Raw genomic sequence first — 6,086 nt, forward strand, 5'->3', positions numbered from 1 at the left:
AATCCAATTCCACCTTAAAAATCCAGAAAAAAAAAAGAGCTAAATAAACCAAAAGCAAGCAGAAGGAATGAAACAATAAAGATAGGAGCAATAATCAATGGAATTAAATACAAAAACAGTAGAGAATAATCCAAGAAAAGAACGCTTACCTTTCAAAAAGTCAATATAATTGATAAACCTCTAGAAGAAGAATAATGGACAAAAAGGGAGAAGATAGGAGTTACCAACATCAGGAAGGGAGGAATGGATATTATATTATTCCCCCAGGAATTAAAATAATGAGAAACGAGGAATAATTCAATACACATAAATTTGACAACTGAGATAAAATGGAGAATTTCCTCTAAAAACACAAATTACCAAAACTCACCCAAGATGAAATTGATAACCTGAATAATACTATTAAGGAATACANGCCATTAAAAAGGAGATTTGCCATTTACAACATCGATGGCCCTTGAGGAAATTATGCTAAGTGAAATAAACCAGATGGAGAAAGACAAATATAATCTCACTTATATGTACACTATAAAAAACCCAAAAACAAACAAACAAAAACTGAGCACACAGGCACAGAGAACAGATTGGTAACTGTCAGAGGCAGAGTCAGGGTGGGCAAAATGGGTGAAGGTGGTCAAAAGGTAAAAACGTCCAGTCAATAAAATAAATAAATTACAATAAATCACAATAAAATAAATAAGTGATGGGGGGTGTAATGTACAGCATGTTGACTATAGTTAATAATACTATATTGTGTTTTTGAGAGCTGCAAAGAGAGCAGATCTTAGAAGTTATCATCACAGGGGCACCTGGGTAGCTCAGGTAGCTAAACATCTGACTTCAGCTCAGTTCATAATCTCATGGTTCGTGAGTTCAAGCCCAGCATCAAGCTCCATGTTGACAGTGCAGAACCTGCTTGGGATTCTCTCTTTCTCTCTCTCTCTCTGCCCCTGCCACACACATGCTCGCTCTTTCTCTCCCTCTCTCCCTCTCTCTCTCAAAATAAATAAACTTTAAAACACTTTTAAAAGAAGAAGTTTTGAAGGTGCCTGGGTGGCTCAGTCGGTTAGGCGTCCAACTTCGGCTCAGGTCACAGTTCATGGGTTCGAGCCCCGCATTGGGCTCTATGCCGACAGCTCAGAGCCTGAAGCCTACTTCAGATTCTGTGTCTCCCTCTCTCTGCCCCTTCCCTGCTCGTGCGCTCTCTCACGCGCGCTCTCTCTCTCTCTCAAAAAAAAAAAAAAAAAATGAATAAACATTAAAAAAAAGTTATCACAAAAAATTTTATAACTTATGTGTGGTGATGGATGTTAACTAGACTTATTATGTTTCACAATCTATAAAAATATCAAATCATAATGTTGTATACCTGAAACTAATAAGTTTCAGTCAAATATGTCATTAAAAACATTGAATTTGTAGTTAAAATCTTCTGAATAAAAAATCTCCAGACTCAGATGGTTTCAGTGACTAAGTCTACCAAATATTTATACAATCTTGTCCAGAAAATAAAACAGGAAACATTTCTCAACTCATTTTATGAGGACGTTATTACTAATAACAAAACCAGACAAATACAGTTCAAAAAAAAAAAGAAAACCCTCCCCAAATCAATATCCCTCATGAACACAGACACGAAAACCCACAGTAAAATTATAGCAAACCTAATGCAACAATTTAAAAAGAATAATATTCTGTGACCAAGTGGGGTTTGTCCTAGTAATGAAAGGTTGGTTCAGTATTCTGAAATTCAATTAATAAATTCCACCAAATTAACAGTGAAAAGAATACAAAGTACATGACCATAGCAATTGATACAGGAAAGGTATCTGCCCCAATTCAACACGTATTCGTGATTAANACCCATTCGTGATTAAAAAAAAAAATACCAACAAGCTAGGAATAGTAGGGAATTTCCTCAACCTGAGAAAGGACATCTGAAAAAAGATTATGCCCAACATCATAATTCATAGTGAAGGACTGAGGGCTAACATCGGGAACAAGACAAAGACACCCACTCTCAACATCATGCTGACAGTCCTAATGCAATAAGGCAACAAAAATAATACAGATTGGGAAGGAAGAAATAAAACTGCCCCTATTTGCAAAGAACATGATTATATATGTAGAAAATCTCAAGGAGTCTACAAAAAGAAACTCCTAGAACTGACACATGATTTTAGCAAGGTTGAAGGATTGTAAGGTCAACACATAAACATCAATAATATTTCTAAATAATAACAATGTGAAATTAGAAACCAATTTTTAAAAAATATTATTTACAATATCTCCCCCCCAAACTAAAATACTTAAGTATAAATCTAACAAAATCTGTACAGATTCTATATGCTAAGAACTCTTAAAAGATCATTAAAGAAATCAAAGAGGACCTAAATAAATAGACATACCATGTTCAAAGACTTTCCAGAAAAGCTTAACATAGCAAAGAGGTTAATTCTCACCTAAACTATCTACAGATTCAATGCAATTCTGATTCTAAAATGTATATGGAAGAGTAAAGAAACTAGAAGAGCTAAAATAATTTTGTGAAGTGAGAATAAAGATGAAAGAATCACATTACCAGATTTTAAGGCTTGCTATAAAGCTATAGCAATCAAAATAATGCAATACTGACCAAGAAAAAGCACATCAGTCAGTGAAAAAGAGTAGTCCAGAAAGAGACCGGCAGTGATGTAGTGATTTGATGTTTCACTACAGTGCAAAAGCAATTCAGTGGGAAAAAGTCATAGCCTTTTCAGTAAAACGGTATTAAAGTAATTGGACATGGTATATAAAATAATGCATTTAACTTAAACCACACCTTACATAAAAGCTAAGTTACAAATCTAAACAGAAAATGTAAAATTATAAAACTTTTATAGAAAACATAGCAGAAGATCTCCATGACCTTTACTTAGGCAAGCAGTTTTTAAACAGGACACCAAAAACACAAAACAATGAAAAAATGATAAACTGAGCTTAATCATAATTTGAAATTTCCATTCTATGTAAGACACTTTGACAAAAAAGAAAAGACAAGCAGTAAAATGGGAGAAAAATACATGCAAATAACATACCCCAACACAGGACTTTCATCCAGAATATATAAGGAATACTCACAATGCTCAATAATAAGAAAACAAGCAACCCAATTTAAAAATGGGTTAGAAAACTTGAACAGACACTTCACCAAAAAGGATATATGGATGGTAGGTAAGCACATAGAAAGATGTTCCGTATCATTAGGAAAATGCAAACTAAAACCACAATAAGATACAACCCCTCACCTATAAGAAATACTAAAACAGAAATACTAACAATAGCAAATGTTGGAGAGACTGTAGAGAAACAGGAACTCCCATAATACAAAGCTCGTGGAAATCTAACAGCAATTTGGAAAACAGTTTGGGAGTTTCTTCTGAAGTTTATAAAAAACCTTACAAGTTAAAAATACTCTTATCATTTTACCCAATAATCTTGCTCCTACATATGTACCCTACTTTAATGAAAACATGTTTATACAAAAACCTTCAAGCAGATGTTCACAGCACCTCTATTCATAGTAGCCAAAGTCTAGAATCAGCCCAGATGCCCCTTCAAGGGGTGAATCGATGAACAAATTGTGGTACATAGATACCAAAGAAAACCACTCAGCAAAAACAATGAATGAACTACTGATGCCTACAAGAACGTGGATGAATCTTAAGGTTGTTCCAATAAAGCCCGTCGTACCACAGGGTTCCGTGTGTATGACATTCCCTACACAACAAAACTGTAGTGAAGGAGAACAAATTGTGGTACGTACATACCAGAGAAAACTACTCAGCAAAAACAACGCACGAACAACTGATATATACAAGAATGGGGATGAATCTTAAGGCTGTGCAAATAAAGCCAGTCTCAAAAGGTTACCTACTACAGGGTTCCATGTATATGACATTTCCTAAACAACAGAAGTGTAGTGAATGAAGGAGAACTAATTAGTGGTTGCCAGGGATATGCTAAAGGAGTCCTGCAGATTGAAATAAAAGGACACCAGACCATCACTGGAAGCCAGTTAAAGAAATAAACACTGTGCTAAAGGTAAATACATGGGCAGTTATAAAAGCTAGTATTATTATAACAGTTTATAACACTCCTTTTTGTTTTCTACATAATTTAAAAGATTAATACATTTAAAAAAACACAATTATTAGTATAAAAACCAGTATTACTGTAATTTTGGTTTGTTACTCCACATTTTGTTTTCTACATTAAGAGACTAATGCATTTGAAAATAATAAGGCTTGGGGGCACACACTGCATAAAGACACAATTTTGTGATCAATACCTGAAAGGGGTAGGGATGAAGCTATAAAGGAGCAACATTTTGTATGTCATTTAAATTAAACTAATATAGGGGTGTCTGGGTGGCTCAGCCAGTTAAGCCTCTGGCTTCGGCTCAGGTCATGATCTCGCAGTTTATGAGTTCAAGCCCTGTGTAGGGCTCTGTGCTCACAGCTCAGAGCCTGGAGCCTGCTTCAGATCCTGTGTCTCCCTCCCTCTCTGCCCCTCTGCTGCTCACACTCTCTCTCTCTCTCTCTCTCAAAAATAAATAAACATTAAAAATTTTAATAAAAAATAAAATAAATTAAGCTAATATNGGTTCGTGGGTTCGAGCCCCGCGTCAGGCTCTGTGCTGACAGCTAGCTCAGAGCCTGGAGCCTGTTTCAGATTCTGTGTCTCCCTCTCTCTCTGACCTTCCTCTGCTCACGCTGTTTCTCTCTCTCTCCGAAATAAATAAAACATTTTTAAAAAATTTTAAAAAAACACACAAAGAGGTTGAAAGTGAAAGGATGGAAAAAGATATTCCATGCAAACAGTAACCAAAAAAAAGCAGGGGTGGCTATACTAATATTAGACACAATATACTATAAATCAAAGCAGCTTATAAGAGACAAAGGAGGATATTATTTATTAATAAAAGTTTCAAGGCTGCAAAAAGATATAACAATTATAAACATTTACATGCTTAACAGACCATCAGCATATATAAAGCAAAAACTAGTTGGAGACTTTAGTACTTCCCTCTTAATAATAGATAGAACAGCCAGACAGAAGAGAAGCAAGGAAATAGTGAACTTTAACAACACAATAAACCAGCTAGATCTAACAGACAGATATATACAGAACACTTTATCCAGCAATAACAAATTCATTCATCTCAAGTGCCCATGGGACATTTTCCAGGCTAGACCATATGTTGGCCATAAATTATGTCTCCATAGATTCAAACAGATAGATATCATAACAAAGTATCTTCTCTAACCACAACATGATCGGGGTAAAAATCAATAATGGAAGTAAAATGGGAAAATTCTCAAATGTATAAAAATTAAATAATACAATCCTAAACAACCAATGGATCAAAGAAGAAATCACATGGGAAGCTAGACAATGAAATGCAAATCAAAATCCCAATTAGATACTATCTGACACCATTAGAATGCCTACTATAAAAAAAAAAAAAAACAGAAAACAAATGTTGGCAAAGATGTGGAAAAATTGGGAATCTTATATGTTGGTGGTGGGAATGTAAAATGGTACAGCAGCTGTGTAAAACAGTTCTGCAGTTCTTCAAAAAAAATAAAAACAAAATTACCATATTATCCAGCAAATCTATTTCTGGGTATATACCCAAAAGAATTAAAAGCAGGACCTCAAANCACAATAGCTAAGAAGTGGGAGCAACCCAAGTGTCCCATCAACAGATGAATGAATAAACGAGATGTGATATGCACATACAATGGAATATTATTCTGTCTTAAGAAGGAAGGAAATGCTGACACAGGCTACAACACAGATGACCTTTGGGGACATGGTCTTAAGTGAAATAAGCCAGTCTCACAAAGACAAATACTGTAGGATTTCACTTATATGAAACACCTACCCAGAAGAGTCAAAATCACAGAGACAATGTAGAATGATGGTGGCCAGGGGCTGGAGGGGAGAGGGAATGGAAGTTACTGTTCAATGGGTAGAGAATTTCAGTTTTTGCAGGAGGAAAGAGGCTAGACATCGATGGTGATGAGGGTTATAAAACATTG

General features: G+C 35.2%; 1 protein-coding gene across 1 annotated transcript in view; it reads right to left on the reverse strand.

Moving 5' to 3' along the window:
• TMEM164 (transmembrane protein 164) overlaps positions 1-6,086 on the reverse strand; it is a 183,793-nt gene that overhangs the window by 95,417 nt on the left and 82,290 nt on the right. The window lies entirely within an intron of this gene.

The sequence above is a fragment of the Crocuta crocuta genome, unplaced genomic scaffold (genome assembly GCF_008692635.1).
Source record: "Crocuta crocuta isolate KB4526 unplaced genomic scaffold, BGI_CrCroc_1.0 scaffold737, whole genome shotgun sequence".
Lineage (NCBI taxonomy): Eukaryota > Metazoa > Chordata > Mammalia > Carnivora > Hyaenidae > Crocuta > Crocuta crocuta.